Source organism: Capricornis sumatraensis, chromosome 2, assembly GCF_032405125.1.
Source record: "Capricornis sumatraensis isolate serow.1 chromosome 2, serow.2, whole genome shotgun sequence".
Lineage (NCBI taxonomy): Eukaryota > Metazoa > Chordata > Mammalia > Artiodactyla > Bovidae > Capricornis > Capricornis sumatraensis.
In genome coordinates, this window is record NC_091070.1 from 105070947 (window position 1) to 105094068 (window position 23122).

Genomic DNA, 23122 nt, shown 5'->3' on the forward strand with positions numbered 1-23122 from the left:
ACACGACTGAATGACTGAGCGCACACCCCCTAAGCGCACACACATGGCAATAATCGTAAGGAGACCAGAGTGCACCAAAGTGCACTATCTTACACTATATATGTAGCCTGTTCTTAAAAGAGCGAGAGGCTCTTTCAGCTTCTAGCCTGTGATCTTCCAGTGTCTTACAGCCCTACTGTCTGCTGGATGGTGAGTTCACTGAGGGCAGAAACCGTGTCTAACTGACATCACAGCCACCCCATCTTCTTCAAGTCACCTTCCAGCATCTGCAGGAACAGAACTTAATAGATACATGATTCTGTGCCCCTTAGGGTTATAGAATGTACAACCTGAACAGCTGCCCTCCTTGCCTTCTTCATACCACCAGAACCTGACTCAGGATCTGACATGCAGTATGCATGTATAGGGGCTTCCCTAGAAGCCCAGTGGCAAAGAATCTGCCTGCAATGCAGGAGCCACAGGGGGCACAGCTTCGATCCCTGGGTCAGGAAACTCCCCTGGAGGAGGGCATGGCAACCCACCCCAGCATTCTTGCCTGGAGAATCCCATGGACAAAGGAGCCTGGTCACAGTCCCTACGGTCACAAAGAGTCGACTGAAGCGACTTAGCACACACGCATGCAGGCACATAGTAAAAGTGTGTTTTGAACTGAGTTCCACACAACTGGAAAGAATTCCCTAAAGGGCTGTGTGGACGGCAGATACCTCAGTCCCCATCAGCAACTCATCCTCTCAGAAAAAAAAAAAAAAAGAAAAAGAACAGCCAGGGCTAACTCTCCAGTCCAGATATGTCCCATCAGTGGTCATGCAATTTTGAAGAAACAAAAATTGCTTTATTCCCGGGAAAGAAAATTTAGGGATCCCTTGTGTGTGCTTAGTTGCCTTTAATTCCATTAAACAATGGAATTGAAATCTTAATTATGCTGTTTTTAATCTATATTTATTTGTAAACCATGATGAAAACGATTGGGGTGGGAAGAGACTAGAGTTTAATGGTGGGCTCCCTGACCTCTTTCCTCCACCAGAATAACTCACTGGACACTTTCAGCTGCTTAACAGGTAACATGGAGCTTTCATGGAAACCTACCAGGCCCCAGGTGTGGTAACTCAAGTTCTATTCCAATCTTTGATCCCTTCCTCATTGAACCCTGTCTGTTGCTTGGAGCACAATCCAGGCTGATGAAGGCCCAGCAGGGCGTCTAAATGCCCATTATACAGTGTCTCCTGGAATTGTTGTCACAGAACCCACTGAACTTGGCTGAAGCTGGGCAGGCATCTCTTCTCAGGCTGGTCCCGTGACATTTGGGGTCCCTAAGCCCACCTCCCTCCTAACCTGGTTCCCCTCACACCCAGGATGAGCAGCTGAGTAGATATTCAAACTTCCTTAAGGTTCTGATCCACAGCAGCCTGGGAAGCTTCTAGAGTCCACACCCCTGAAGAGAGAGATTTCACTCATTCAGTTCATGTTGCGGTTAAGAGAAGTCAGCTTTGGGGAGAACAGATCATCCCAACAACGTTGAGTAACTTTCCCTGAGAGTTACACCCCCATAGTCCCTAGTGTGACTCACACAGACAGCAATATTGGAGGAGTCAGTTTTGTGTTCCCAAGAGTTCCCATAGAATGGGACCCAAGTCTCCAGGGTGAGGAGTGTGGGCTCTGCACACAGTCAACCAGAGCCTGGCTCTTAGACCCCCAGCTGGTGATCTTGTGTTTGGGGGGAGTCACCTCACCTCTCTGGCTTTTCTTTCTTTCCCTAATTTGCAAACATCAGATAATAATACCTACCTTGTAAGGTAAAAGATTAAATGACACCAAAAGTCCAATGTAGGAGCGTGTGCCTTGGTGCAAGACATATCTGAGTTTGAGTCCTGACTTTGCCATTCGTGATGGATATCAATCTCAACAAACCTCAATGACCTGATCTGTAAATTGGGATAATTATGCTCTTTGCCCTGGGATTCTTGTCAAGATTATACAGATAATGTGTGCAAAGCTTTTATCACAGCACCCAACATAGAAGATGGGCAAAAACACTAATTTTCTTCCAAAGCTTGAGATTGTAGTGGCTAAAACCTTATCTGTGGTTTTGAGATTTACCATAATATTCTATTCCATATCCTGGTCAGGATCACCCAACGTACTGTATAAAGAATCAAACCATTCTGATTTCTAGTTTTGGTTTAACACTTGGGTTCTAGTTTGTATCTTCATCAGTAAAGTGGAGCTAAGGCCTCACTTACCTATCAGTGCTGACAATGAAGTGGAAGAGGTTTGGAAACTGTAGTGCCTCTGGTCTCTCACATGCTGTAAACTAGTTCCGGATGTTGCTGTGGTTATAAACGTGCTTCCTGGGTGGCACTGGTGGTAAAGAACCCACCTGCCAATGCAGGAGGCAGAAGAGACACAGGTTTGATCCATGGATTGGGAAGATCCCCTGGAGGAGAGCATGGCAGCCCACGCCAGTATTCTTGCCTGGAGAATCCCATGGACAGAGGATTTTGGCTATAGACCATGGGGTCACAAAGAGTCAGACACGACCGAAGCAACTTAATACCCAAGTGCATGGTTATAAACAAGAGCTCTGGAGTCAGCCCAGCAGCCTTGGTTAAAATCCCATCTCTGATCTTCGGCGCTCAGCCTTCTTCACAGTCCAACTCTCACATCCACACATGACCACTGGAAAAACCATAGCCTTGACTAGATGGACCTTTGTTGGCAAAATAATGTCTCTGCTTTTCAATATGCTATCTAGGTTGGTCATAATTTTCCTTCCAAGGAGTAAGCGTCTTTTAATTTCATGGCTGCAGTCACCATCTGCAGTGATTTTGGAGCCCCCAAAAATAAAGTCTGACACTGCTTTCACTGTTTCCCCATCTATTTCCCATGAAGTGATGGGACCAGATGCCACGATCTTCGTTTTCTGAATGTTGAGCTTTAAGCCAACTTTTTCACCCTCCTCTTTCACTTTCATCAAATGGCTTTTTAGTTCCTCTTCACTTTCTGCCATAAGGGTGGTGTCATCTGCATATCTGAGGTTATTGATACTTTTCCCAGCAATCTTGATTCCAGCTTGTGGTTCTTCCAGCCCAGCGTTTCCCATGATGTACTCTGCATAGAAGTTAAATAAGCAGGGTGACAATATACAGCCTTGACATACTCTTTTTCCTATTTGGAACCAGTCTGTTGTTCCTTGTCCAGTTCTAACTGTTGCTTCCTGACCTGCATACAGATTTCTCAAGACGCAGGTCAGGTGACAGTCTGGTATTCCCATCTCTTTCAGAATTTTCCAGTTTATTGTGATCCACACAGTCAAAGACTTTGGCATAGTCAATAAAGCAGAAGTAGATGTTTTTCTGGAACTCTCTTGCTTTTTCCATGATCCAGTGTTAAGGATTATTAAAAAGATATCATTTGCACAGCAAGCATATCTTGGCCTTGACCACTCCTGTTCTTATCACCAATCAAGTGATTTTTGATGATAAATCACCCACAAAGTGATTGTTGATGATAACCTTACCTTACTTCCTTGCTCAAAAACTTTCGATGATTTCCTTTTGTCTGTGAGGCAGTAGTTCTCACCAGGGGGCAATTTTGCCACTTCTCACCCACCCCCACCCCCAGAGGATGGGAGGTTTAAATGTCTGAAGAGATTGTCACAACTGGAAGAGATGTGTTGGGCAGATGCCTGGGATGCTGCTAAACGTCTCTGATGCATAGGACTGCCCCTGCGACAAACAGCTGTCAGGGCCAAAATGTCAATAGCACTGATATGGAGACCCTGCCCTCAGGCATCGCTAATGGAATGAAAAATTGAATGGAACTTTCCTACTGTTAAACATTTGGCTAAAGTCCCAGTGTGTGGTGAGGAAGTTCCCTCATAGTCTAAAGAACAACTACAAATGCTTTCACACAGGACTTAAGATAGATGAGCTGGTGTACACTGTTGGTGGGAATGTGAACAGCCACTGTGGAAAACAGTATGGACGTTCCTAAGAAAACTAAAAATAGAGCTACTAAATGATCCAGCAATTCCACTCCTGGGTATATACTCCTCCCCCAAAACCCGCAAATTCAAGATGCATGTACCTCAATGTTATACCAGCACTATTTACAGTTAGGGAGATATGGAAGCAACCAGATCTCTTCAAGAAAATCAGAGATACCAAGGGAACATCTTACACAAAGATGGGCTCAATAAAGGACAGAAATGGTAGGGACCTAACAGAAGCAGAAGATATTAAGAAGAGGTGGCAAGAATACACAGAACTATACAAAAAAGATCTTCATGACCCAGATAATCACAATGGTGTGATCACTCACCTAGAGCCAGACATCCTGGAACGTGAAGTCAAGGGGGCCTTAGGAAGCATCACTACGAGCAGGACTAGTGGAGGTGATGGAATTCCTGTTGAGCTATTTCAGTTCCTAGAAGATGATGCTGTGAAAGTGCTGCCCTGAATATGTCAGCAAATTTGGAAAACACAGCAGTGGCCACAGGACTAAAAAGGTCAGTTTTCATTCCAATCCCAAAGAAAGGCAATGCCAAAGAATGTTCAAACTGCCACACAATTGCACTCATCTCACATGCTAGCGAAGTAATGCTCAAAATTCTCCAAACCAGGCTTCAACAGTATGTGAACTATGAACTTCCAGATGTTCAAGCTGGATTTAGAAAAGACAGAGGAACCAGCAAAATTGCCAGCATCCATTGGATCAGCGAAAAAGTAAGAGAGTTCCAAAAAAACATCTACTTTGCTTTATTGACTATGCCAAAGACTGCCTGCAAGGATCACAACAAACTGTGGAAAATTCTTCAAGAGAATGGAATACCAGACCATCTGACCTGCCACCTAAGAAATCTGCATGCAGGTCAAGAAGCAACAGTTAGAACTGGACATGAAACAACAGACTGGTTCCAAATCGGGAAAGGAGTAGGTCAAGGCCATATATTGTCACCCTGCTTATTTAGCTTATATGCAGAATGCATTATGTGAGATGCTGGGTTGGATGAAGCACAATCTGGAATCAAGATTTCTGGGAGAAATATCAATAACCTCAGATATGCAGATGACACCACCCTTATGGCAGAAAGTGAAGAGGAACTGAAGAGCCTGTTGATAAATTGAAAGAGGAGAGTGAAAAATTTGGCTTAAAACTCATATGGTCCCATCACGGCAAATAGATAGAGAAACAAAACAGTGAGAGACTTTATTTTTGGGGGCTCCAGAATCACTGTAGATGGTGACTGCAGCCATGAAATTAAAAGACGCTTGCTCCTTGGAAGAAGAGTTATGACCAACCTAGGCAGAATATTAAAAAGCAGAGACATTACTTTGCAAACAAAGGTCCGTCTAGTCAAAGCAATGGTTTTCCTAGTAGTCATGTATGGATGTGAGAGTTGGACTATAAAGAAAGCTGAGCACCAAAGAATTGATGCTTTTGACCTGTGGTGTTGCAGAAGACTCTTGAGAGTCCCTTGGACTGCAAAGAGATCCAACCAGTGCATCCTAAAGGAGATCAGTCCTGAATATTCATTGGAAGGACTGATGTTGAAGCTGAAACACCAATACTTTGGCCATCTGATGGGAAAACTGACTCACACGAAAAGACCCTGATGCTGGGAAAATTGAGGGCAGGAGGAGGAGATGACAGAGGATGAGATGGTTGGATGGGATCACCGATTCAATGGACATGAGCTTGAGCAAGCTCTGAGAGTTGGTGATGGACAGGGAAGCCTGGTGTGTTGCAGTCCATGGGGTCACAAAGAGTCAGACACGACTGAGCCACTGAACAGACTGACTGGAAGCAACCTAAGTGTCCGTAACAGATGAACGGGTAAAGAAGAAACGGTATATCTGTACAAGGGAATACTCCCCAGCCATAAAAAGAACAAAATTTTGCCATTTTCAGCAACATGAATGGATTGGAGGGCATAATGCTAAGTGAAGTATGCTAAGTCAGACAGAGAAAGGAAAGTACTGTATGATATCACTTACATGTGGAATGTAAAATAAACTAGCGAATATAACACAAAAAAGAAGCAGACACGGATACAGAGGACAAACTAGTTGGGCAGAGGGGCAATATAGGGGTAGGGGATTAAGAGGTACAAACTATTGGGTATGAAATAAGCTACAAGTATTTATTGTACAGCACAGGGAAAATAGCCAGTGTTTTATAATAACAATCAACGGAGTAAAACCTTTAAAAATTGGGAATCACTGTATTTTACACATATATACAGCAACTGTACTGTAATAAAAGAAAAAAAGATGAGCTGATTCTGTGACTTTGACTTTATACTTCTTGAGCCTAAATGCATAGATTTAAATTTAAGAGGAGATTTCTTGAGAATAAAGGATCCTCGGGGGTGGTCCTGCGGCTTTACCCCACCACTTCAGGGGGCCCAGAAGGGGGAACGACCTGCACATTCAAACCTAATGAAACAGACAGAAAAAAATGCCCTCAGTGAGGCTGGACACAGGTACATACAAGAGGGGGAGCCTGGCCCCTTGCTCCCAGCTGGATGCTGGCTAAGTTGCAGAAACACAGAGCCAGCCTGATGCGAGTGAGAGAGTGCCTGGAAGTCCTGAGGAATACCTGCAAACATACAGACTGATACCCTCCTGTTGGCCAGAGCACTCTGAAGACAGGAGTCCACCCTCCTGCCTTCCTCCATCTTTCTCCCAACTCGTGTCCCTGTATTCATGTCAGGCTACAGGAAGAGGCTTGAGTTCAATGTGAAACAAGTTCAGATTCCACCGGATGTTTCAACGACTGAAATGAGGTATTTTGAGCATTGCCTGGGGCACCATCAATGGGGAAAGAATGAAGATGCCACAGGGCAGTTTGTGGGCTGTCTGGAAGGAAAGAAAACCTATCCCTGTCTATCTTTAGAGGTTTTGCAATACAGTGTGTGTGTGTGCTAAGTCACTTCAGTCGTGTCCTACCCTTTTGTGAGCCTAGGACTGTAGCCCGCCCGGCTCCTCTGTCCATGAGATTCTTCAGGCAAGAATACTGGAGTGAGTTGCTGTGCCCTCCTCCAGGAGATCTTCCCAACCCAGGAATCAAACCCGTGTAGCCTACATCTCTTGGGTTGGCAGCCAGGTTTTTCTGCACTAGCGTCACCTGGGAAGCCCTTGTAACACCACAGCACTGATCAAAACCAGGACCCAGACATGCACCACCTTGAGTCTGCTTTTCTTGATTGCCTTGGCAACACCATGCCACATTCCCCTTGGAATCTCGTTAGAATCAACCCAGATGGCCCATCTTGAGCCTTTTGACCAAGCACATTAGCTGTAATGATTTCATTTCAGATTTGAGATGAGCCCATGCTTTTTAGCAGGACAACAAATGTGCCCCAAGGCTAGGCCCTAAAGCAAAACTTGCTAGCTTTCTCTTTCTTACGTGTCCCCCAGCACTCACCTCCAGCCAGCGTAACCTTTCTCTAACAGTCTGCTGGTGATGTCCTTGCTCAGATGGTCTTCTCTGCCTGGCATGACCACTGTATCAGACTCACTCATCCAAGTCTATTCATCCTGTAAGGCCAGCTCAAATGCCACATCTCTAGGAGGCTTGTCCTGGTCACTCCATATTTACAACTTTTCATTATTTTGTACCTCCTTCTGAGTACATCTGACATGGTACTTGGCCATTTGTTTGTGCTATCAACTTTACTTGTAAACTCCCTGAGAGTGGAGATCATGTCTTATTCAACTGTGTATCCATACCGGATCTAAGCAGAGTGCAGGGTGCTATTCAATACATGTTTAGTGGAATTGGTACCTTTGACTTCATTCCCGGTAGATGGCAGCCCATTGCAAGCAGAAGTCCTGCAGCAAGCCCAGGAGCCCCATCACTGTAGCCACAAGCCAGAAAACCAGCCTTGGGTAGGCTGTTAACAGAGGGTATAATGTCCCCCCTGTCTTCTGAGTTACTCTCTTCATGGCATAGGACCAAAGAAGTGGAGGCATGTTTTTTGCCTTCAAGGAATGTGTAATTGAGAAAATAGTGCAAGGACCACAGGATACTAAGAAATGAAATGCCTATAGCACTCTGGAGTTCACAAAACACATAAAAATCTGTGATGGTAATCTGGGCTCAGAGTAACAGGCAGAGGGGTGCTTGCTAGCTCCCTTTTAAAGATGAAGAAACAGACTGTAGACCCATGCCTTGCCCCAAGATCCACAGGCGGGCAGAATGAGGGCCTCAGCCACCCTCAAGGATGATGCAAAGCAAGTGCCACTGAACTCCAAGACCTCTGGTCCTTTATCTTCAGCACTACCTTTATATGCGATAGCCAAGAAGTCTCCGTAGATTAAGAGATTGATTAATACAATGTGCATGCCCAGTGGCTCAGTCGTGTCTGACTCTTTATGACCCCATGGACTGTAGCCTGCCAAGCTCCTCTGTCCATGGAATTTTCCAGGCAAGAATACTGGAATGGTTTACAATTTCCTTCTCCAGAGGATCTTCTTGACCCAGAGATTGAACCCACATCTCTCGCATCTCCTGCACTGGCAGGTGGATTCTTTACCAGCTGTGCCCTAATAAATACAATAAGCAAAGAAAATAATAAGGAAGGGTGTTTTTAATCAATGTGGAACTTGGGCAAACAAATTACATTGAAATTGTCAAAATTTTTGCTGAAATGATATTTTGTTTGGATCGTTATCTTTTACATTTGTCTTCAGTGCTGGTTTCGAGGCCACTAAAAAAAAAATGGTCTCATGGTGCAACATCAAAAACTCATGCATGCAGCTCGATGTTCATTGCAGCTCTGCTTAAAACAGCCAGGACACAGAAGCAACCCAAATGTCCACTGACAGAGGAATGGGTAAAGAAGATGTGGTATGTACACACAATGGAATATTACTCAGCCATCAAAAGGAATGAAATAACGCCATTGGTATTGACACGGATGGACCTGGAGATTATCATACTGAGTGAAGTAAGTCAGAAAGAGAAAGACAAATATTGCATGCTGTTGCTGCTGCTGCTAAGTCACTTCAGTCATGGCCAACTCTGTGCAACCCCATAGACGGCAGCCCACCAGGCTCCTCCATCCCTGGGATTCTCCAGGCAAGAGTACTGGAGTGGGTTGCCATTTCCTTTTCCAATGCATGAAAGCGAAAAGTAAAAGTGAAGTTGCTCAGTTGTGCCTGACTCTTAGCGACCCCATGGACTGCAGCCTACTAGGCGCCTCCACCCATGGGATTTGCCAGGCAAGAGTACAGGAGTGGGGTGCCATAATATTGCTTATATGTAGAATCTAGGGAAATGGTGCACATAAACTTATTTGCAAAGCAGAAATAGAGTTACAGAGGTAGAAAACAAACTGGTTTCCAAGAGGGGAAGAGAAGGGATGAATTGGGAGATTGGGATTGTCGCTCAGTCATGTCCAACTCTTTGTGACCCCATGGACTGCAGCCCGCCAGGCTCCTCTGTCCATAGAATTCTCCAGGCAAGAGTACTGGAGCAAGCTGCCATGCCCTTCTCCAGTGGATCTTCCTGATCCAGGGACTGAACCCGGTTTTCCCGCACTGCAAATAGATTCTTTACCATCTGAGCCCCAGGGGAACTCATCAGTTATCTGTTTCATACGTGGCAGTGTGTGTATGGATAAAACCTACTGGAGAGCACAGGGAACTCTGCTTAGTGCTCTGCGGTGACCTAAGTGGGAAGTAAGAAATGGAGTGTTTCCTGCCATATCAGTAAACAAGGATGTGACAGTCATTAGCGATTGCAGCCCTCCACTATGAGCCCTAAGGGCACTCAGGACGAAGAAATCATGCACGGCTGTGATTTAACAGCCATCAGGCTGCAGCCACTCCATACCGTGAGCCCCAACAAAGCTCAAGATGCAAAAAACACGGGATACTAGCCCCAGATAGCTGAGATGCTCATGAAAGGAATGATTTCAGTGAGCCCAGACACTGCATCTTCCTATACACAGAAAAGTGCTAAATTCCTTACCTTGAGATATCTGGTTTCCTTTAATTAATAATAACTTTTTGATGTTCCCACTACCTGCCTTTTGTTGAACTTCTATATATCCTGGCTCCCCCCAACCCTCTCATCCCCTCAGAGCAGTTTTCTCAGAGTTACTTGAGATACCATCGCCCTGGCTTGAACTCCTAAACATTCCCACAGAATAAAACATAACTCTCAACCTTTTAGGCTGTGACTATTTTTTTAGATCAACAGAAAGTCAAAAGATAGGGGATAAATGCCAAAGCCTTTGACTGTGTGGATCACAAGAAACTGTGGAAAATTCTGAAAGAGATGGGAATACCAGACCACCTGACCTGCCTCTTGAGAAACCTGTATGCAGGTCAGGAAGCAACAGTTAGAACTGGACATGGAACAACAGACTGGTTCCAAATAGGAAAAGGAGTACATCAAGGCTGTATATTGTCACCATGCTTATTTAACTTCTATGCAGAGTACATCATGAGAAACGCTGGGCTGGAAGAAACACATGCTGGAATCAAGATTGCTGGGAGAAATATCAATAACCTCAGATATGCAGATGACACCACCCTTATGGCAGCAAGTGAAGAGGAGCTAAAAAGCCTCTTGATGAAAATGAAAGAGGAGAGTGAAAAAGTTGGCCTAAAGCTCAACATTCAGAAAACGAAGATCATGGCATCTGGTCCCATCACTTCATGGCAAATAGATGGGGAAACAGTGGAAATAGTGTCAGACTTTATTTTTGGAGGCTCCAAAATCACTGCAGATGGTGACTGCAGCCATGAAATTAAAAGACACTTACTCCCTGGAAGAAAAAAGCAGAGATATTATTTTGCCAACAAAGGTCCGTCTAGTCAAAGCTATGGTTTTTCCAGTGGTCATGTATGGATGTGAGAGTTGGACTGCAGAGAAAGCTGAGCGCCGAAGAATTGATGCTTTTGAACTGTGGTGTTGGAGAAGACTCTTGAGATTCCCTTGGACTGCAAGGAGATCTAACCAATCCATTCTAAAGGATATCAGCCCTGGGATTTCTTTGGAAAGACTGATGCTAAAGCTGAAACTCCAGTACTTTGGCCACCTCATGCAAAGAGTTGAGTCATTGGAAAAGACTCTGATGCTGGGAGGGATTGGGGGCAGGAGAAGAAGGGGACGACAGAGGATGGGGTGGCTGGATGGCATCACCAGCTCGATGGACATGAGTCTGAGTGAACTCCAGGAGTTGGTGATGGACAGGGAGGCCTGGCGTGCTGCGATTCATGGGGTCGCAAAGAGGTGGACATGACTGAGCGACTGAACTAAACTGAACTGAAATGTATTCGTACTTTGGTCTACAGCAGAAATTGGCACAATAGGGTAAAGCAACTATACTCAAATAAAACTTACTTTTAAAAACTCACTAAATGACAACAACTACAATAACTACCAGTGAATCCAGAGTCACAGGCCACCCTCATCTACCCAGAGCTCCTCATACACCAGGCTCTGTACTTTCATACCTCCAGGTTTATTTCATCCCTTATTTAATAGATTTGGGTCTGAATGACCTCTGAATGTCTTTTGGCTGCTTCAAAAAAAAAAAAAAATTAAGTAAACCCTCTGTGAATGTTAATTTGCCACCACTGATGTAATTCAAAAGACTGGGATTCAGACCTTGGATTATCCGTCCCCTAAACGATCTCAGGGCTTCAGACAATAAACCTATAAATGCCTTCCTCCAGTATAGAGATTGGGTCCCCAGATTTGGCATTAGTTTAGGGCGTTCCTAGGAGGGACTGCGTAGCGAGCAGAATAGAAAGCACTTCCCTCCCCCTATCCCCAAAGCAGACAGGAAAGCCGAATCTGGAAAAGGACCCTGTGCGAACTTGCAAAGAGGTCGAGCTCATTCCCAGCCAGGGAAGAGAAGATTTCACCCCTCTCCATGGAAAACTCCATGAAAATCTCTCCAGTGACAGTTTTGGAGTGCACAGGCCACCTCCGACCACACTTAGCTGGCCCAGGTCCAGGCCCCCAGGGGAGGATCTTCGCGGTCAGAGCTGCTCTGAACGCTTTCAACTAGCTCAGCCCCAGTTGGACGCTGGTGCCAAGATTGTTTAGCCCTGGGCGACCTCTGCTGCTGGCTCAAGGCATCACAGGCACTTTCCCGGGAAAGCGGCAACGAGGAGGGGCGGGACTTTTAAAAGAGAAAACAAATGTTTGAAAAATGAACCTCAAATGGACTCAGAAGGTCAAATAGACATTCACTCAATGGAGGTTTAGCTTTGGAGAAATAGGCCCAGAAGAGAGATCTCAAAGGAGAAAGGCTGGAGAATCTCCTGGAGATTGCTGAGAAACAGAGGAGTCCATCTAAGCTGGGAAGGAGTCATCTTCTTGGTAAAGGGGTTACAGGCCTGTAACTTGCTAAGCCACCACTATTACATATGAAGTCCAAGGACAAGGCCACATCAGGGATGATTTAAAGCTGGTTACTACTCAGTGCAACATCGGATGTTTCCAAGGCAGCATTGACAGACTTCTTTCTCAGAGGCAGAACTGGAGATTTTGGAGGGTGACTGAATGTGAGTTTTCAATGGGACTGTGCTATAGGATCTGTTGCTTTTCTCTCTGCCGCAAGCCAGTTGCAGTGTACAGTGTAAAAGTGCTCGATCACTCCTTCCAAAATGTGCCAAGCTATGGGCATTCCGGGCAAGCTGAAGTCACAGCACGCTTGGAGGCAGCAATGCTAATGTCAGGCTACCTAGTGGAAAAAGCAAAGGACAAGAGGTAAGAAGGCTGGGGTCCCCTTCTGGTCACAGGCAGCAGGCTCCTCTTCTGACCTTGGAGAGTCATTGGACCTCTTAGGACTTCAGATCCCTTCTCGGCAAAGTCAAAGATTTTGATGCGATGAACTCTAAGTTTCCTTCTACCTCACTGAATCAATGTCTTAGAAACTGGTTGATCGTCTATTCCATGACCTCATAAGGTAGTAGGAGATCACCCTGATCTCTCAGCACCGATTCTAGAGAAAATTCTGAAAGATCTTACATCTTAGAAAGTCCAGGATCTAAAGTATAAAACGAACAGATTAAAGATTGTTAAATTAGTAATTGAACACCTGTCCCTGCTGTGGGTTTAGAGTTCTGTCAGATGATAGAGCGCTATAGCTGGTTCCTAATCCCAGCGGACAGAATTTTGCTTATCCTTCTCCGTCGATTGAAAAGCGAACCATTCACGGCACCTCTCTTGTTTCTTTCCCCCCTCGTCTGCTATCTCAAGTAGAAATCCTCCCGAAGGTACCTTCTCCTTCTGTATTTCTAGTAGGTCTCTGAAAATCCACTTTTTGTTTTGTTCTGTCTACACACGACATCTATGGAAATTATGCAGTATTGTTTGTATGTTTTAAAAATGTACATGAATGGCTTTTTTGCTATCACTCTCCTTTTGATCCATCCTCCTTTGTTTTACTCAGCATTAATATTTGAGATCCATCAATGACGTTCTGTGTAAGTCTAGCCAGTTCCTTCTGATGGCTGCACATTATTCTGGTAGAGTCGTCATTGGTCTAGAATCCTTTGCCATGACAAGCACTCTTGCTCAAGGCTCCTTGTTTACCTGTATGGGAGTTTCTCTGGGGAATGTACAAGGGGTAGGACTTGCCTAATTGCAGAGCAGTCGCATGCTTATTTCACTCATGCTTCTACCTCGTTCTCTACGAATTTCACCAATAAATGCTACCACCGGAGCTTGAGTGACCCATTTTTATATTCCTTCCTTTCATTTGATCAGATTCTTGATTTTGTCAAATATGTTGCACATCGAGTGAGATCTTTCTCTGAATTTCCTTTCTTTTATTACTGGAAAAGCTGAGCTCCATTCAGTGTTCTTATTAGCCATTCAGATTTCCTCTACCATGAATTTTCTATTTACAGTGTTCTAAGCTGCTGCTGCTGCTAAGTCTCTTCAGTCATGTTTGAATCTGTGCGACCCCATAGACAGCAGCCCACCAGGCTCCCCCATCCCTGGGATTCTCAAGGCAAGAACACTGGCGTGGGTTGCCATTTCCTTCTCCAATGCATGAAAGTGAAAAGTGAAAGTGAAGTCACTCAGTCGTGTCCGACTCCTAGAGACCCCGTGGACTGCAGCCTACCAGGCTCCTCCATCCATGGGATTTTCCAGGCAAGAGTACTGGGGTGGGGTGCCATTGCCTTCTCCGAGTGTTCTAAGGGATGCAACCAAATTCCTCTTAGTGATTCAAAGGCCCCCAACATTCTGAAAATTGATTATTTTTTTCTTTCTCACAGGAAACCAGGGGACTCAGCAAGTTGTTCCTGTTATCTTTTTACTTAAATAAATTACAACAAGATTTATATGCAACTTCCTCCAATAGATAAATTTCACATCTTGGCAACAAACAGAATAGATCATGCATGCACAAACCCTATGAGAAAATTCTGGTTCAAAACTGGACCAGGTTGCTGTTCATCGCAGCTGCCAAAGAGCAGGAAGGAGGCTGCTTGTTTAATGAGCCTCAGGTGACCAATGGGATTTTGACTCATTGTTAATCACTGCCAGTCATTGCTACCCTAAGAGGGTATTGAAGTAATCATCCTCACCTTCTAAAGGGGACACACAGGTACAGGTAAGGCCCCTAAAACTGTTTGGGGGAAGGGTGCAGGTTTGCTTGGGCACGGGAAGTAAATCACAAGAAAAGGACTGACATACAGATGATAAATCTGTGGGTTGAATGACAATGTGTTGGGTAGAGAATGAGGAGGAAACTGACTTAAAATTTGAAAGTATCCAAACTGCTTTGCCTCCTGTCTCAATTAAAAATTAGGCCTGGTCTGCGTCACTCTTTTTCGGCACGTGCCTAATATAGATGTCCTTCGTCCAACGTTCTATTTTGTTTTTCGATGTTGCTTCCTGAGTGGCAGGGGTTCCTTAAATAATTTATATATTACATCTTTGAAAACTGTAGATGTTACAAGTGCATTCTCCCAATCTAGTATCATTTATTACCTTGAACAGAATCTTTCATTTTGATGCAGGCAAGTCTATTTCCCATTTTATGGTGTGCAAATCTGGAGTCTTTTTGGAGAAATCTCTTTCTTCCCAAAGTTAGTGAAACATGTTCTCATTCTGAAGTATGTAGAAAATTAACCTAACCACAGACTCCAGGAGCCAAGTGAGAATCCAAGTATCTGCTTTGTAAGGGGTAGATTTGGACTAGAGACACGACAGGCCTTTCTTCTTGAATTAAAGATGTCCAGACTCACAGTGCTGGCTGACCCGATTTACCCCGGCCCCTTTCCAGGTGAAGAAGCTGGCAAAGGACACCCTGGGTGGTGAGAGTGGCCCTGCTTGAAGGTCCATCGCACGGATCCGGGGAACACGTGGCTCACACACGTGATCGTGCGCAGCACAGGGCAGCCTGCCAGGGCTGTGCTGGTCCACCTCGCCCAGGAGGTGACGAGGCTGAGCAAGTGTTGACTTGCTTCATTCCCACTAGTCCGGCTAGTTACCTTCCCTCCCATGAGGAGGAACAGGTGACAGGGCAGAGAGGGAAGCTAAAAGGTTTCCCAGTTTACATCTCTGGTCAAGAAGCAGAAGCCTCTCAGCTTTGGGCTGGGATGGAAATGTGAGATTAGGAAGAGAGCAATGCCTCTCACTGGAGAGACAGAATATCTTCACATTGCGGTTGAAGAGACTGAAGCTCGGGGAGGTCAGTAACTTGTCCACGGTCACACAGCAAGAATTTGAAACCAGCTCTTAATTTCTCCTCTGTGACCCTAAGCAGGAGGATGGACTCTGATCCCCTCCATGCTGTATCTCCCTCAAATCACTGCCTCGCAGGATACTGGAGCCTCAGTGGTCACTTCTCACAGTGGCCTGATCTTACTGCTGAGAACTCAGAGAGCAAAAGGACTTGTCTGAAGCTGCCAGCAGATCAGTGGTAGAGGATGAGTGTCTTCCAAACATATAATGAAGTTCCACCCATTGCTGGTTGCTCTTAGCCTTGAGTTTTTGTTCTGAAGAGAACCAGTATAAACAACAGAGACCCAACTCAAGCTGATTAAAGCAAAAAAAAAAAAAAAAGGAACATATTGTCTCCACAAGCAGAAAAGCCTAAAGGCAGGTCCAGCTTCAGGCATAGCAGGATCAAGACACCTGGTTGGTGTCTTTTGAATTCCCCGTGCAATCTCTTGGGTCTGCCTTTCTTTCTATTGAAACCATTCTTGGTAAGCTTGACCAAAGATGACTAACCAGGAGCTCTCATTGGGCATCCTGGCAGAGCAGCAACCCCAGGAAAAAGAGGAGTGTTTCTCTCTCCACCTATTCCAGTATAAATCCTGAAGCAGGCATTCACAGCCTCTAATTGGTTGGAATCGAGTTCCAGCTACACTTGTAGGGATGGTGGTAGAAACAGCAACACTTGAGTCGCAGGGGCTGAGAATGTGTAGGGGTAGCTTCTTAAACTGAAACGAAAACTGAGATATGGTCACCAAAGAGGTTGGGAATGGATGCTGAAAGGCCAAAGAGAAAGATGGCAACACAGCTGGCAAACTCAAGCTGCAGTCACCTGTATGTCTTTGTCTGTGATTCCCTCTGCTCTGCTCCCAGGCACCCATGCTGTGCACACATGCTCTACCGGACACGGACCTGGCGTCTTATATGTAGGACCTCAGTCTGTCCTGCATATAAGACGGTAAAGTGTCTGTTTAAATGCGGGAGACCCGGGTTTGATCCCTGAGTCGGGAAGATCCCCTGGAGGAGGAAATGGCAATCCACTCCAGTACTATTGCCTGGAAAATCCCATGGACAGAGGAGCCTGGAAGGCTACAGTCCATGGGGTTGCAAAGAGTCGGACACGACTGAGCGACTTCACTTCATCTCACTCAGTCTGTCCTCCAGGCACTTCTGTGAGGCGGGTACCACCGTGAGCCTCATTTTAACGATAAGGATAGCAAAGCTAAGGAAAGTTGTATTACTAACTCCAGGCCACACAGTAAGGAATGGAGCTCAAACTCAAGAACGCCTTCATTTAAATCACATACCATTCAGCACTACGTAGCCTCCTTTGCAAATAAGACAGCTAATCCCGGGAAAAGAGGACTGCGTGCATTCTGCAGATAATATGTCTCCCTGCGCCCCGTTGCCAAATCATAGAACAGAAAGCGCAAATCCATACTTTCATTGCCTATGATTTCTCTCTTGAAATTCTGGATTTCTGCTCTACTCACAGACACTTCCTCCCTTGGAAAAAGCTAACCATCCATGTTGGAGAGCCAGTGTTGTAAGGCGACAGCTGTTTAGGGGCTGTTCACGGCCATAGACACACTATTTATTTTAAAGCTGGAGAAAGATATTCTCCTCTCAAGATGCCTGGTTCCAAACTGGCTAAACCACTTTTTGCTCAGACTTTCCAAGCAGTTCCATCCCTGGGGTGGAAACAGAGCATGGAATGATTTGGAGTGAAAGGACAATTTGGGGACAATTATGAGTGAAAGAAAACAGAGGGTTATAATAGATGTTGTCTTTCAACCCTAAATTCTGGCATCTTGTAACCAAGAATTCTGTCCCTCAGGTTTTGGTGGTGGGAACGTAATGCTGAGCAGTTGTCTGGAACTTCTTCTAGATGTTCAGTAATTAGAAACAGGAGCACTGACTCAGGAGCCCATCAGTTGGGTTACAGAGCACCAATTCACATATGAAAAACAATGTGCAAATGTGCAAAGATTAAAGTTGAACAAAAATGAATAAATATTTCCTATGGATTTGAAAAGTGACTTGCAGTTCTACTTTCAAAACTGAATTGTCAACTATTTAATGTAAGTTAGTCCTATATGAAGAATGAGCTGGAAGCAAAGTTGAAAATTTTTCAATAATGACGAGAAGGCAAAATCTCGCATGTAGGGGCATGTGGTCGATGCAGGGAGGCAGTGTGGTTAGGAGGAAGTCAGGTGACACCCTAGGAAGTTGTCTGCAAAAATGTATGTTGAAATTTGGTCCAGGATGGGATCAGACATATTTCCACTTCCTTGATGAGATTTAAAAACTGGAAAACACCCAGCTATTGTCCATGACCTAGACACAGTCTTCCTGGAGGCAGAGAAATGCTTTCGGGGGTGTTCTTTCTAACTTAAGGATTCTTCAGAGCCTGTCCATCATATCATGGGTGCCACAGCAAGAAGCATGTGGAGACTCTGTGCACATGTACTCACACACACACACAGGCACACACAACATGTGATCATTTAGACAGCCAGGCTCCTGTGGGATACAGTAGAGGAGCAAACAGAGGCTTAGATGGAAATAGGAGAATTTCCCACAGCGTGGAGCCAGGCTGTCTGGGGTCTCCCACCCAGGTAGGAATGCATCTTCTGTAGCAGCTGCAGACGTCACAGCCACTGTTTTTCTCTCTGGGAGAAAAGTGGCAACTAAGATGTAGACTCCTTATCATTATCTGTCTCACACACCACTCTGCTCCATTTTTGGGAATATTTTGCTGGCAAACATGGCCAGAGCCTGGCACATGGCTAGTCTATACCTACTCTGCAAATGTCTACTGAGGGAATAAATGATACTTCTCAGAACTGGAGTAAGGGCTCTGATAGGGCAGTCTCCTGAATCTCCAGCTCGGGGAGTATTGAGTGATGGAGTGCTGGAGACTGGAACAGAAAGGACTGTCTACACGATGAGGTTCAGGTGCCTGTGGGAGGAGCCGCCAACCTCCCAGTTCACATCCCTTCTTTGTACTCAAAGGGCTTGTCAGAGCTTGAACCCATTAACAGAGAGGCTAGAAGGACCTGGCCCGATGCTCAGCATTAGGTGGGCCTTAGGAAAAGTTTAAGAAATTTAATATTCATCAAACACACGTTATGTTTAGAATGTTATATGTCACCAAGTAACAAGGTGATGCATAAAATGCTATTTTATTTATTAAAAAAAACCCTGAATCTGATACCACACTTATGGCAGAAAGCAAAGAAGAACCAAAGAGTCTCTTGATGAAAGCAAAAGAGGAGAGTGAAAAAGTTGGCTTAAAACTCAACATTCAGAAAACTAAGATCATGGCATCTGGTCCCATCACTTCGAGGCAAATAGATGAGGAAACAGAGGAAACAGTGACAGATTTTATTTTAGGGGTCTTCAAAATCACTGCAGATCGTGACTGCAGCCATGAAATTAAAAGACACTCACTCTTTGGAAGAAAAGCTATGACCAACCTAGATAGCATATTAAAAAGCAGAGATGTTACTTTGCCAGCAAAGGTCTGTCTAGTCAAAGCTATGGTTTTTCCTGTGGTCATGTATGGATGTGAGAGTTGGACTGTGAAGAAAGCTGAGTGCCGAAGACTTGATGCTTTTGAACTGCGGTGTTGGAGAAGACTCTTGAGAGTCCCTTGGATTGCAAGGAGATCCAATCAGTCCAACTTAAAGGAAATCAGTCCTGGATATTCATTGGAAAGACTGATGCTAAAGCTGAAACTCCAGTACTTTGGCCACCTGATGTGAAGAACTGACTCATTTGAAAAGACCCTGATGCTGGGAAAGATTGATGGCAGGAGGAGAAGGGGATGACAGAGGATGAGATGGTTGGATGGCATCACCGACTCAATGGATGAGTTTGAGTAAGCTCCTGGAGTTGGTGATGGACAGGGAGGCCTGGAGTGCTGCGATTCATGGGGTCACAAAGAGTCAGACATGACTGAGCGACTGGACTGAACTGAACTGAACTGAACTGATGCGTATGTGGGGGTAGCGGGGATATGGGATATTGTATCTTCTGCTTAATTTTGTTATGAACCTAAAACTGCTCTTAAAAGTACAGTCTATTTTTAAAAAGTTTACAATGGTACATTTTCTGTTATACGAGTTTTACTCCAATTTCAAAAAAAAAGGAAAGAGTAGATCCTACGGTTGAGAGGGAAGTAAACATCTGACTCATTTGAAAAGTCCCTGATGCTGGGAAAGATTAAGGGCAGAAGGAGCAGGGGGCGTTAGAGGATGAGGTGACTGGATGGCACCCCCGATGTAATGGACATGAACTTGAGCCCGCTTCAGGAGATGGTGAGGGACAGGCAGGCCTGGTGCGCTGCAGTCCACGGGGTAGCAAGCAGTCGGACATGCCTGGGCAACTAAACAACAGCAGAGAACCTAGGACATGAAGTAGGATGTTGGCAGGAAACGGGAGAGGATGGGAAAAGGAATTTGCGACAGAACTGGCAGGCGAGGGCAGTTAACTGGATAGAGGACAGAGGTGAGGTTGAGATGCTAAGCCTGAGGGATTTTGACAATCACAGGGCATGCAAAGCAGGTCAAGAATTGGAGTGAGGGGATGGTGAGTCTGAGCTGCTGAAGGTGCTTCCTACCCCAGGGGAAAGCAAGGGCATGGTGGTTTAAGGTCTCCCCTGGGATGAGAACAGCGGCTCAGGAAGAAATTTGGAGAGTATGCACCCTTGAGGAGATGTGACTAACGGTGAAGGAAGTAAAGGAAGCGTGTATATGGCCAGGGAAGCCCAAAGGGGAAGCTGAGCAAGAAATGTCAGGGGCTCCAGGGGGAGCCAGATGACTGTGGGCTGGCTCTGCACGCGCTTGTGTGCTGGCAGTTTTCCCCAAGCAGAACAAAGGTGGCATGTCCCCGGTTGGAGTGGAACCTGGCTCTTGAATTCTTTCCCTCAGCCACCCTCAGCTGTCCTATGCTTTACCCACTCTCACCTTCCTGCTTCTAAGGGTTTGTGCGATTTGAAACCCACATTACAATCCTTGGCTTGACCCCCTAGAAGCCACTTCAGGCCCCATAGACGCCATAAATATAGACCCACTATAGTAAATATCCAACCCAAGCACTGCAGACCATAATCTTCATATATATTACTCTAGCTTCGTGTAGGAATATCACCACAAAAATGACAATCTATCATTATTCTTTCTTGACAGGGCTATTTTGGTGAAACTATTTTGGTTCAGTTCAGTTCAGTCGCTCAGTCGTGTCCGACTCTTTGCGACCCCATGAATCGCAGCACACCAGGCCTCCCTGTCCATCACCAGCTCCCAGAGTTCACTCAGACTCACGTCCATTGAGTCTGTGATGCCATCCAGCTATCTCATCCTCGGTGGTCCCCTTCTCCTCCTGCCCCCAAACTCTCCCAGCATCAGAGTCTTTTCCAATGAGTCAACTCTTCACATGAGGTGGCCAAAGTACTGGAGCTTCAGCTTTAGCATCATTCCTTCCAAAGAAATCCCAGGGCTGATCTCCTTCAGAATGGACTGGTTGGATCTCCTTGCAGTCCAAGGGACTCTCAAGAGTCTTCTCCAACACCACAGTTCAAAAGCATCAATTCTTCGGTGCTCAGCCTTCTTCACAGTCCAACTCTCACATCCAAACTTGACCACAGGGAAAACCATAGCCTTGACTAGGCGGACCTTAGTCGGCAAAGTAATGTCTCTGCTTTTGAATATGCTATCTAGGTTGGTCATAACTTTTCTTCCAAGGAGTAAGCGTCTTTTAATTTCATGGCTGCAGTTACCATCTGCAGTGATTTTGGAGCCCAAAAAAATAAAGTCTGACACTGTTTCTACTTTCCCCCATCCATTTCCCATGAAGTGATGGGACCAGATGCCATGATCTTCGTTTTCTGAAGGTTGAGCTTTAAGCCAACTTTTTCACTCTCCTCTTTCACTTTCATCAAGAGGCTTTTTAGCTCCTCTTCACTTGCTGCCATAAGGGTGGTGTCATCTGCATATCTGAGGTTATTGATATTTCTCCTGGCAATCTTGATTCCAGCTTGTGTTTCTTCCAGTCCAGCATTTCTCATGAGTACTCTGCATATAAGTTAAATAAGCAGGGTGACAATATATAGCCTTGACGTACTCCTTTTCCTATTTGGAACCAGTCTGTTGTTCCATGTCCAGTTCCAACTGTTGCTTCCTGACCTGCATACAGATTTCTCAAGAGGCAGGTTAGGTGGTCTGGTATTCCCATCTTTTTCAGAATTTTCCACAGTTTATTGTGATCCACACAGTCAAAGGCTTTGGCATAGTCAATAAAGCAGAAACTACTTTGGTTGATACCATTTTATTGTTCAGTGATATTAATACATCTTGAAAATATGTTCTCATCCTTTCAGAGTTAGGAAATGCTTGCCATTCCACACCATCTGATATATTGTCTCTCGCAGAAAACTAAGGGCATTGTGATATATCCTTGTTCCTGTTTTTTTCTGTTGGCCATTGGGATGCTTAAGGTCAACTTTTGCACCAGATTGTGGGAACTTCCATTTGGTCTTCCGGTACAATCACTCTTCTTATCTGTCCTCTTTACCCCAGTTCAGATCAGTTCAGTTGCTCAGTCATGTCTGATTCTTTGCAACCCCATGGACTGCAGCACACCAGGCTTCCCTGTTCATCACCAATTCCCAGAGCTTTCTTGAACTCATGTCCATCGAGTCGGTGATGCCATCCAACCATCTCACCCTCTGTCTGTCATCCCTTTCTCCTCCTGACTTCAATCTTTTCCAGCATCAGGGTCTTTTCTAATGAGTTGGGTCTTCACATCAGGTGGCCAAAGTATTGGAGCTTCAGCTTCAGCTTCAGCATCAGTCTTTCCAATGAATATTCAGGACTGATTTCCTTTAGGGTTGACTGGTTTGATCTTCTTGCAGACCAAGGGACTCTTAAGAGTCTTCTCCAACACCATAGTTCAAAAGCGTCAGTTCTTTAGTGCTCAGCTTTCTTTATGGTCCAACTCTCACATCCATACATGACTACTGGAAAAACTATAGCTTCGACTACACGGATCTTTGTTAGTAAGGTAATCTCTTTGCTTTTAAATATGCTGTCTAGGTTTGTCATGGGCTTCCCTGATGGCTCAGCTGGTAAAGAATCTGCCTGCAATGTGGGAGACCTGGGTTTGACCCCTGGGTTGGGAAGATCCCCTGGAGAAGGGAAAGGCTACCCACTCCAGTATTCTGGCCTGGAGAATTCCATGGACTGTATAGGAGCAAGTGTCTTTTAACTTCCTCTTCACCCCAGCCTTTTTCAATACTTGTTCCTTGGCCTCCTTTCTTTCTTTTAATAGTTTGATGGGTAACAATGTCATTCATGGTGCATGTCTTCAAATCCTTTTTGAAGGTTGGCAAGATGTAGAAGCTAAGTGAGCAGGTAAGTAG